This window comes from Xiphophorus hellerii, chromosome 18 (assembly GCF_003331165.1).
Source record: "Xiphophorus hellerii strain 12219 chromosome 18, Xiphophorus_hellerii-4.1, whole genome shotgun sequence".
NCBI classification, from domain to species: Eukaryota; Metazoa; Chordata; class Actinopteri; order Cyprinodontiformes; family Poeciliidae; genus Xiphophorus; species Xiphophorus hellerii.
The window spans coordinates 18192840-18205082 of NC_045689.1; the positions used below are offsets into that span (position 1 = coordinate 18192840).

Genomic DNA, 12243 nt, shown 5'->3' on the forward strand with positions numbered 1-12243 from the left:
TTCCCCTCAGAAAGCATAGAGGAGAATCCTGGCTTTCTGATTGGCTGCCTGTCACATTCAACAAGGCGCATTAAAGCTCCCTGTCGGGGAAAACCCCTGATTTAGATCAGAGCGGCAACAACATCTACAGTAACACACCACACAATCTTAGAAAGACCAACGTTTTAATATCGTCGTAAGGGGAAAAATAGGAGTAAAAAATCATGTAGTGTGAATTACTGCATCAGGTAGTCGATGTGCCCATCTTCTCTATTTAAATCTAATTATTACTGAAGGGCAACATAATATACAGACTTCATAATCTGCCCTCTTTTGGTTGAATGCAGTATTTATTTCCACTTTGGCTTTATGTAGTTTTTATTCAAACACATTTTTTATTAATGGAGACTGAGAATCCATTTTATTTTTGTTTTTGGTTGTTTTGTTTATCAGTTCCAGTGTTTAGTGTTCTTTTGAAAATAAAGTGCATCTATCTTTGGCAAGAAATTGCATGCATTATTACGTCATTTTCAGTGTAAGAAGGTCTTCAAACAATATTATCGTTTATCGCAATAATTTTTGAGACAATCGTTCAGCAAGATTTGCTATCGTGACAGGCCTAGTCATGATCCAGTTCCTGACAGAACAATTTCTCACAGCTTTTACTTAAAATACTCTTTTTCTTAGAAGAATTTTGTCAATTCAATGCCTGCAACGTGTTCTCTTGCTGTTGACCCTTTCTTACCATTTGTAATTTGACAATTTAATTTATACATATCAGACAAAAATTGTAGCTCACAGTTCTTTAGAGAAACAAATTTCTTACATAGAAATTTGTTGTCCAGCCATTCCTGAACAATTTCCTTTTCATGACAAGGTTTGCCTGTTGCATCTAACATCAAATTCGACATAACACACTTGTTAAATTTGAGTTGCTCTGGTCAAGACATAGTCACTTCATAAACACCTGCCTGATCAGTAAATAAAAGCTCTTTGGTTGTAGGATATTGTAAAACAAGAGTCTTAAGATTAAGATGAAGATTTAACTCCATAACAAAAACAGTGGTACATATCTAAATATGACGCCTGTTTATGACGCTTGTAATACAATGCAGTTGTTGATACTGTATTTTAGGGGAACAAAAGTCAAACTCTTGGATCACTACAAATCAGAGCTTGTCATTCTGCCACAAAGCTGTGTTTGATTGAATTAAAATTTATGTTTTTTTATTATGATTGTAATTTTTTATGAAAACCAACCACATACACATTGGCCCCACTGAGACAGATGAATAACAAAGGATGGAAGAGACGGTTGGACTCAAGGGAGCCGAAGAGTAAATAGACCAACAGAAAGTCTTTGACAGGAATTGGGAGGGAAATATTGAATAACCACTAGAGAAAGGTCACGGTCATAATTGGGGCCATTCATCATGGGACCGTTTTAGAATAAGTGTTATGTGCCATCCATCCATTCATTGAGCCTCCGGCACAGAGTGGCTGCTGATAAGAGAGTCTGGAGAGAGTCCAGCCAGCAGACAACTTCTGTCCTTTCACCGACACAAAAAGCTGTAAAAGCTGCTGCACATCTTCAACGTAAAAAGCACTTAGTATCTCTGCTGCCATGAAAGGATATAAATCTCAGTTCTTATAGGGCTGAACTAAATGTACTAAAAAATGGTGACTTTAAAGAAAATTAGACTTCAGCAATGTTCCGCTTGAATTATTTTAAGTATTTATATATGTACAGAGTTTACAAAATTATTCAGACTCCTTAGACCTCTCGTAGTATTTCATGGTACAGTCAAAATCAAAAAAATCACTTTTTTATTAAGATTTTATGTATTAACTCAACTCCAATTCATAATTGTGTAGTGGAAGGAAAATAAGATGTTTCTAAAAATCTACTAATAAAAAGCTGAAATGTGCGTCATTTATTTATCTTCAACTTCAACTGCAATTACGGCTGCAATTTTGGGAGTATTTGTTTTCACCAGCTTTGCCCATCTAAATGTTTGGCCATTCTTTTATTGTAAAATAGTTTAGGCTCCGTCAGATTGGATGGCAAGCATCAAAGTAATTTTCAAGTCTTGACAATTTTGTTTTATCTAAACAATATTTGCCTTTTCTTAAAAAGAAAAAAAAAATCCATTAAGCAAATTAAGCAACATGTGCACATAAAAATCTGCCATTAGACAAGATCCTGATATAAACAGATGTATTCTATTGAATTAGTCAGAAATGCAAACATGGAGAGAATTCGTTTCACTACAACACAAAATATCTTTCCTGCACGTCTGAGATTTACAAATACTATACAGATAACTAACTACGTATATTCAGTACAAAGAACAAGAAAAAAACTGAAAGTAGAAAAAAACATGTTTGTTTGTGAGGAATGTTTTTAAAGTAAATTGTTTTTCTGCTTCTTTCTTCCATCTCCTGACAAAATCAATGAGAAAGTGTAATATTTCTTGAAGTTTGTGTTCAGATCAACAAATAAGACATCCTTCAGTAATTACTACCCAAGTATAATCAATCCTTCCAGACTGGCTTCTTAAAAGTAAATTACTGTAAAATCAGAAATTTCTAAATGCCTCTTTAAAAGGAATCAACAAAATCCATCTCCCCTGTTTAAGTTTCATGTTGTCAGCCTTTATAGAGAGCAGTTCTCATCATGGTTTGATCAACTACAAAAATGCTTTTGTAAGACAAATGTTTCTTATATTTCTTTAGACTTTGTCAGGATGTGTTGCTTTTATGTGGTTGTTTAGCCCAGTGTCTCCCAGTACCAAAAGTCTTTCATCTTTTAGATGTGCAAGTGCATTGATGTCCACCCACTAATTTCAGTCAGAAAGGAAACACCTAAAACATGCAGGAGAGTGAAATGTGAGGACGAGGGTTGAGAAAATCGGTCTCTGGCTTCTTCATCGGACTGTTTCCATTTCCACATTAGAACCAGGAAACTCCATTTGAAGTAAATATAAGGAATAAGGTTTTTTGCATGTTTGTTTTAGGTCTACAAACTATGCTGCTGTGTTCTTCATACTACGTATTTTAAAGAAATATTAAACCATGTAAACAACTAGTGTGTTTGCAATTTTTAAAAACTGGAAAGAAATGCAAAAAACAAGAGGGCAGAAGCAGCTGAGCATATGGTGAAGTTTGACCTCAGGAATGGCCCAGAGCAAGTTCATGCATCTCCAGCTGAGGCATCCAAGCTGCAGTAATGTGTCACATCCTTCAGGACAGAGATATAGATAGAGATTGCTAAAAGGCACCAGAGGTCATATTAAACATTCACAAAATCCATTATAAACACAAATCAAATGCAATCACTTGCCTTCAAACTGAAAACAGTAAAACAGCATCACTCACCTCTCCCTAATTTCTTCATGTGCCCTACAGCTTGGAACTGCTCTTAGATATTTAATATCACCTCTTAACCTTGCTGTCAGCTCTCTCTGTGGGTCTGCAGTTACACACATACTTTTTCCACAAGCGTGCACTGTAGTCCCAGCAGAGAAAAACCAATAAAGCTTTATGCTACTGGCTCAGACTATCTCCTGGTGTGCACAGCAGGGAGGATGCTATCTGCTCCGTTTTCATTTAGTTTCTTATAAGCTTGCCAAAGTATAACTTAAAGTGACACACCACGCAATAGCTTTCATTAAGATGCACATGTAGGCAATTAGAAAAAAATTTTAGATATGCAAATGAACATGATATTGTGGGATTAGGACCACAAAGGCTAACTGAATTAAATCAATTATGTTAATGGTCTGCCAGATAGATCATTCAGAATGAAATAAAGTGGATTCATGTTAAGATGAATATCACGTGCTTTTAGAGGAAGCAGTGACAAAGTCTACCTGGAAGCAAAATTAACAACTACATGAGACCTTATGTGTAACACGGGGAAGAACCCGGATTGTGACAAGAGGACGTGGCCTTAATGCCAACTGGTAGACTTCTTAAACCTCATCAAGTAGCCTAGAGTCTCCCAATTAAAAGTACCCAGGTAGGTCTGGCTTAAAATGATGAAACAGAAATAGTATACAAAATATGTTTTATTTATACATTCTTTTACAATATTAAAAATAGACATTCTAGTTTAAAACCCAATAGAGCACAGCAACTCAGGACACTAGAAGGAATTTGAGACAAACAAAAAACTGCAAACCAAATTAGTAACCACACAAATTAAGGACACAAAATAATGTTAGACAAAACACAAAAAAACAAGTCTCACGTTGCGTCAGCCCAGTCCTATGACGCTGCGCCCAATCAACTAATTCATAAAACAAAAACAAAATACGAACTGACAGTTTGGTTCTGTGGAGCCTGTGCTACAACTCCAGTTCTTTAGCTCAACCTATTAATTTAACCCAAAGCATTAAAAAAAATGCACCCAGGTGAGAGCACAATATGCAACATCAGCAATCTGCAATACCAAAAATAAAGGTAAGGTGTCTGCTGACAATAATAAAACCACTCAAGGCAAGATGAAAAACTGTTACCTTAATCAGCCACGCAACAGCGTACCCTCAGATGCTGCAGCAAAGAACCACTGAAATGCATCCTAAAAAGCAATTAGAAAGCACGTCAGAAGATAGTAGCAACAATATAAAAAGCGACCTAACATTGCACAGATAACAAAAATCCATTTATCCTACCATCAGCACAAATGTGCAGGATCCAAATCTTGGCGCAGCACGGCGCCAGCGCTCATCCAACAGATCCAACTGCACACCGCAATGGATCCGACTCTCTAAACTTGGCGGGCACACCTGGTGTCTATATACGCACTAATGAGCCCGACAATGCTGCAAACGGAAGTGAAGGTGGGGAAACGGGGCACGATGCATTCGAGGGCCAGAAACGGGTGGGAATTTACAGCCACTTTATATAAACACCGTTACAGACCACCCGGTTACATCCGTAACACAGAGCATTAGCTTGAATTTACCATCTACTGTAGGTGAATTAAAATGATTATATAAACTCTAAGATGGTCTGAGGATAAGCAGCCTGTGGTGTAGGTGCAGGAACGTGTTTCCGGTTGGAGAAATCATAGAGCGGTTCTCAAACTAACAGCTTGACCTTTTTAAGAAAAGCTGTTCAAACTCAATATTTTCTATGTCAGTTTGAGATTTTGAGGAACAGCAAAGCTCGTCTTTGCTTTGTTAGAGTTTGATCCTCATTAAGATTCCAATCTACTGAGCAAAAAATAGAAGAAACTAGAAACAATAGTTCCTTCTGGAGAATACTAAGCCATGGTTAGGATCCTCTTGCTTTCCATGCTGATGTGTTGCAAGATTGGTTGTGATTGGGCAAGGTACATTGTGTCACTTCCTGTTGTCTCTGCTGCAGGAGGTGCGCAATACCAAGTACAGAGCTAATATTATCAATTCTGATACTGGTAGTTTTTATTATTTACTTTTGATATACAGTACAGACCAAAAGTTTGGACACACAGTTGTGTCCAAACTTTTGGTCTGTACTGTATATCATGAAACTTTTGACCTTTTGGTGTTTTTATGTTTTTGACTTTGAATTATTATTTTTAAAACCAACAAAGGAATTTGGACAAAGTTTATAGGTGCCTACAAAATACTTTAAGAACATGATAAATGGAACAAAAAAATAAAAAATCTGAACAAAATCTTTTTTGAGGCAGAACTGAGAAACTACCATACAAAAATAACATAAAAAATGTACAGAGACAATCTGAAACTAAAGTATAAATATTATCATGTTAGTATCAGTCTGATACCAATACCAACTTGGTGTTGATAGCATCAATATATTGGATCAATCCGCCCACCTGTATGTCTAATGTTGTTTCTACATTTACGTCTCGGTCTCCTCTGCCTCCTTTCAGTGATAATGGTACATGTAATAAATGTGGCATTTTTGGAGGCGAGGGTGTTGGAAAAGGAAGCTTGACTGCGCTGTTGAAAAACCATCAGATAGTTAAGCCCCTTAACTAGCTTGGAGCCAACAAGAACAAACTCTCCTAATGGACGCTGAAGGACCAGAGACGTTTGCTGCTTCTCTGTCCTTAAAAGTTTCCAATACATACACTCCTTTTTGTTAAAGATGCTTAAAAGTTACTACCTACCTCTTCCAATTAATCAAAGTAGATGATGCAAAATGTGGCAACTTGACAACCAACACAACCAGTAAGAACTTATAAATTCCCCCATATTAAGATATTAATATAAACAGCAGTAAGTAACTTGCTTTGATCAGTTGAGTTCAATTGAGTAGTTATTGTATTAAAAATTCTTTAGGAAATAAATAAAGCAGAACTCAAGCTGCCAAAATTTGCATCTTCTGTCCCTAGTTACCATCTTCACTGTCACATCTAGTTTGATCAACAACTACCAGATGTGGGGTGAAGAACTAACTACGGACATTTCTGAAGATATTTCACAGGAACAAAAGTCTGTTTCTGCCCATATGTTCTGAATCCTAAATGGCTTCCTACAGGCAGTCCTCCTGGATACTGAAGAGAAGCAGAAAGTACACCAATCAGTAACCTCCTGCTGAGTTGCAGGTGGCTCCCAGTGATTTGAGCCTCTTCAGACAAAAATAAGACAAGGAAAGAGTGGATTGATTCCTTCACTGCAGGCCAGTAGATGATACTCAGTCTAAAATCTGTTGTAAAGCCGACAGTACCGTATTTTACTGGTCTTGCTTTTTACATTTATATCAAGTATTTTATTTGGAATGTGAAATTGTATTTTTTAATGTGCCAATACTGAAGGGATTTTAACAATTAATGTTCCAAAACAAACAAATTGTGAATAGATTGTTCATAATAAAAGGTACAAAAATAGCACAAAACAACGTAAAACATATCCAGAGCCTCTCAAACACTTAATATGACTGTTGTGGCATCAACAATGATGAGAAAAAACATCCCAAGAAAAATCTGACAAAAAGCTAATTTATTGTCCTGTAAAATTCATTTAAAATTTTTAACCAGTGCAGAAGTAATCAGTAAGAAAGGTGAACTTATTTCTGACTCTTTTAGATGTGGAGAACTTCATTCAGTCTCAAAAACACGATGGTTTGTTAAACCAGGTGCTTTGCTTTGCATACTCTGTCGTGCCATTTTTCATTGTTACTGAAAGTCCCTCCTGCCTCATATATTTCGTTCATTTGTGAGGGTCTATAAGGCCCGTCGGATGCTGCTGCACCTGCCTGAAAGGCTTTATTTTTCAAAGCATAGGGTGGCGGCTGTTGCTTGTTATTAACAGAGCTAGACAGGCATTTTGTAAAAGGTGTTTTTATTGTGATTTTTACAAAAGAGGGAAGAAAAACGTCAGAAGAAATCAATTTTTTAGGTGGCTGCAGATTTAAAGAAGATAACATTCGCATTGGAGTTTAATCTATGTATCTCCAGAAAAATCCTACATGTCCAAAACTACAGAAAACAAAACATTTAATTTCCCCCTCAGTTGAGAGTATCTTAATCAAATATTAAATTAATTTGACTTAACTCTACATTACTCTTGTAGATGATATGTAAAATGCAGCAAATCGTCAAAGGCTTATTTTCACAGTTCAGGGTTTTCACTGTAAAGTTTTGAAACTTCTTAATCATCTTAAAAGTTGAGCTGAATCTCCACGTTACCTGCAGGAACTGTAACCTCAACACAGTGTTTCAAAAGTTTTACCAAGAGCCAGGATTTTCAGATTTTGTTTTTTATTCATGAGGAGCTTGACAAAAATGCAGAATGATGCAAAACCTGCTGTGTCTAACTGTGAGACAGTAATCACATGTGATTGGTCGTAGCAAGAGTCAATAGGAGGCGGGTTTGGTAATGGGGTGCACTAATGTGTCCTTGAGACTTGCTGGACAGCATGAATCTTTAAGCTTTTTTTCCTCTCTTTAGTCTGTTTTCCCTCTGGTCCTCCACCCTGCTGTACATCTCCGACTTCCCTTCTGTAACAAGGTCAACTACAGCACTCAGCTGGAAAACATCTGTCTCTTCATGTTCACTAGAAATTACATCAACACTGAAGGTTCAGCTGCATAGTATGATGTTTTGCTTTAATTATATCATGTGCAGAGGGTCTTTTTTATCCTAACAACAGAAGGAGAGTTAGAGTCTCTTATTTCTTTACCAGAAGTGGTGACTCAAGTCAACATCAAAAGTTTGACTTGGACTTGTGCTCTTAATACTCACAACTTATCTCAAAATATGGGACTCAACTCGCAAGTGATCTTTTACCTTACTTGAGCAAAATGATGAATATAGCCCAGACTGTTTTTTTTTTTGTACCCCACTAGGGGGGCTTTTTGTGAGCTCTAGTGTCCCTTATTTTTGAAAGTAGGATACAAGATGGCGGCGCGTGTAGACGCTGCGGCTCGTAGCTCCCGTGTTTTCGTTTTTTTTAGCCTGTTTTTATTGATGTCTTTGCTCAACACACTACTGGAAGCCGTGACAACTTACAGCAGATTAGAACTGTGGGACATAGGAACACAGTTTGGACTTCACACACCCACCAAGCTGGACTTTATTCCTCCAGAGCTGCTACGAACACCTGGGACTATGATCATTCCCCCCCTGCTGCCAAGGCGACGGAGGAGGCAGCGCAAACAAAAGAGGGGTAAGAGAGCCGGCGTGCGTGCTAGGCTACAAGCTAGCCCTCATAAACCGGCCCTCCCCAGCCTCTTCCTCGCCAATGCCAGGTCCCTCGTCAACAAAATCGACGAGATGCGACTCCGGATTATCTCTCGCCGGATGGACAGCTGTGCGACTGTTGTCACAGAGACCTGGCTGGATGACAACATCCCGGACGCAGCGGTGGAGATAACGGGGCGCGCTCTGTTCCGGGCGGATCGGACTGCAGCTTCGGGTAAGGGCAGAGGCGGAGGTTTGGCATTGTATGTACACAATGCCTGGTGTACAGCCACACACTCTGTCGGAACATTCTGCTCTCCTGACTTGGAATATCTGGCGGTGAAATGCAGACCCTTCAAGTTGGTGAGAGAACTCTCGTCCATTGTGATCGTGGCCGTCTACATACCACCGAGGGCTAATGCTAAGTTAGCATTAGAGGAGCTGTACTGCCTGATCAGCGAGCAGATGAACTCCAACCCGGAGGCGGCCGTGGTTGTGGCGGGGGACTTCAATCACGTGGAACTGAAGGCTGTGTTTCCCAAATTCCACAAATCCATAAACTTTCCCACCAGAGACAATAACATTTTGGACCAGGTCTACTGCAATATCCCCGGAGCCTACAAGGCTGTAGCAGCTCCACATCTGGGCATGTCTGACCACATCTCAGTGGAGCTGATTCCTGTCTACAAGCCTCTGGCCTGCAGAACTAAGCCGACCACCAGAATAGTTCAGGTCTGGACTGAGGAGGCCTCCTCTGCACTTCAGGACTGCTTTGAGCATACAGACTGGAGTGTGTTCAGGGACGGCGCAGACTTGGAGGAATACTCATCGTCTGTTCTGTCCTATGTTCAGTTCTGCACCGACGCTGTCCTCCCTGTTAAGACCATAAAAGTGTTTCCAAACCAGAAACCATGGCTGGACAGCACAGTACGGGCCCTGCTGAAAGCCCGGGATGCTGCCTACAGGTCTGGAGACAGGTTGGCTTATAGCAGGGCCCGGTCGGAACTGAAAAAAGGTATTAAGCAGGCCAAGCTCCAGTACAAACAGCAGATTGAGGAACATTTCATCAACAACAACCCCCGAAGCATGTGGAGAGGCATCAGAACCATGACGGACTACAAACACAGCACTCAGCTGACCAGCTGCGACCCCACCCTGCCTGACACCTTAAACAGTTTCTTTGCCCGCTTTGACACGGCGGGCAGCAGAGAAGCCATACATCTACCCCAACTGGAAGAGCAGCACCAGCCCCTCGTCCTACAGGAGCATCAGGTGACGTCCACCCTGAGGAGGATCAACACCCACAAAGCTCCAGGACCGGACAAGGTGTCAGGCCAGACGCTGAAAACCTGCGCCGACCAGCTGGCAGGAGTGTTTCTGGACATTTTCAATCTGTCCCTGCAGCTCGCCATGGTTCCTGAGTGCCTCAAGTCTTCCACCATCATCCCTGTACCGAAGAAGAGGTCCATCACCAGCCTGAACGATTACCGGCCCGTCGCTCTGACCCCGGTGATCATGAAGTGCTTTGAGAGGATTCTTCTGAGGTACATCAGAGACTTCATCCCCGCAAACCTGGACAGCCTTCAGTTCGCCTACAGAGCGAACCGGTCAACAGAGGATGCTGTCTCCATCACTCTGCACACAGCCCTGACCCATCTGCAGCATCCCAACACCTACGTCAGGATGCTATTTGTAGACTTCAGCTCAGCATTTAACACCGTCATCCCAGACAAGCTGGTGCTGAAGCTACTCGAGGTGGGGCTGCCCGCTTCACTGTGCCACTGGATCAGAGACTTCCTCACCAACAGGCCTCAGGTGGTGAGAATAAGTGGCTCAACATCGTCCCCACTGGTCCTCAACACAGGCACGCCGCAGGGCTGTGTGCTCAGCCCAGCTCTCTTCACCCTGTTTACACACGACTGCGTGGCCATCCACCCCACCAACACAGTCGTGAAGTTCGCGGACGACACAACAGTAGTGGGTCTCATTTCAGACAACAACGAGACCCACTACAGAGAGGAGATTCTGCAGCTCACTCAGTGGTGTTCAGCCAACAACTTGGTGCTGAACACAGGGAAGACCAAGGAGGTCATTGTGGATTACAGAAGGTCCAGGAGGACGGATCACACTCCCCTTCTCATAGATGGAGAAGTGGTGGAACGTGTGGACAACATCAAGTTCCTGGGCCTCCACATCACGTCTGACCTCTCCTGGAACACAAACACCTCCCACCTGGTGAAGAAAGCACAACAAAGGCTCTTCTTCCTCAGGAAACTGAGACGGGCTGGACTTTCCTCACGGCTGCTCGTGAACTTTTACAGGGCGATGATCGAGAGCATCCTCTGCCTCAACATGACTGTGTGGTATGGCAGCTGCACAGCACTGGAGAGGAAACAACTGACACGGGTGGTGAGAACAGCACAAGGGATTGTGGGATGCCCCCTCCCAGACCTGGACTCCATTTACACAGGCCGGGTCAAGAAGAGAGCTGGATCCATAGCCATGGATTCCAGCCACCCGGGCCACAGACTGTGCAGCTGCCATCAGGCAAGCGGTACAGGAATATACGGACTACAACAAACAGACTGAGAAACAGTTTCTTCCCCACAGCCGTCAGAGCCATTACTCCCTGCCGCCCCCCCCTCCCACACATATCATAACCTCGCAGTCACACATACATATCCCCCACCCCCACACAGCCATATTGTTCTGCACTTTGCACTGTCACATCATCTGTACTTTGCCATAATTGGACCTGCTGCTACTTCTTTGGTGTGGTTGAGTGCCTTTAGTTAATTTAGTTGTATATATTGTTATTATTATTATTGTGTGTTTGCTTATTTTTACTGTATATATTTGACCTTTTGCACGGGAGCTGCAATGGAAATTTCGTTGAATTCTGTTCAATGACAATAAATGCTATCTATCTATCTATCTATCTAGGCTAACAGGAAAGGGAGAAGGACATGCAGCAAATGTCACCAGATCCAGGAGTCGAACCAGCGACGGTTGAGGACGTTGAGGACTCAAGGCCTCCAAACATGGGTCGCGCTATCCCCTACACCACCACGGCACGCCCCAGCCCAGACTGTTTTAATGTATAACTGTGCCATGGTTGCAAGTAGTGTGCCTGGGTGTGTTCTTAAGCACCTACGCCTTCGAGCATAAGGCATAAAAGTTTTACACAATTCCATTCGAATTTCATCTCCCTTCAGTGCTCTCACTGGGATTTATCCAATTGAACTCAATTTCTCAAGATGCTTTTCAACTGGGTCATTCCACAAAGGAGGAATTATGACTGCGACGTTGAGTTTCTGCACTGTTTTTGTCTTCCTGTGATAAAATGATAAAATAATGATACCGAAGGAAGTGAACAAAGCTGTTCAGTCCATGTTGGCCACTCTATATTTAGGACTCCAATGATTCTTAAATTTGTCTTACAAAGCCTGCAGCTCTCATCAACAGCCATCTTGTTCTCTCTTTGCAGTGAGGGACGGTTGTTTACAGTGCATGCAATTTCTACTGAGCTTCATAGCAAAGTTTGCTTCTTAATCGATTACATAACCAAGATTACATAAATCCTGGTTAATAGTTGGACTGTTTGGGTTTCAAACAAATTTTATCG

General features: G+C 41.3%; 1 protein-coding gene across 2 annotated transcripts in view; it reads right to left on the bottom strand.

Moving 5' to 3' along the window:
- Positions 1-4767, bottom strand: part of sphkap (SPHK1 interactor, AKAP domain containing) — a 120565-nt gene extending 115798 nt beyond the window's left edge. Inside the window, exons 1-2 of one of the 2 annotated variants that reach the window (XM_032545473.1) lie at positions 4656-4767; positions 4500-4561 (exon numbers count right to left, since the gene is read on the bottom strand). The gene's annotated coding sequence lies outside the window, so the exon portion shown is untranslated. The remainder of the gene's footprint in view (positions 1-4499; positions 4562-4655) is intronic. The other variant, XM_032545476.1, reaches the window with a different exon arrangement.
- Positions 4768-12243: the final 7476 nt, after the last annotated feature.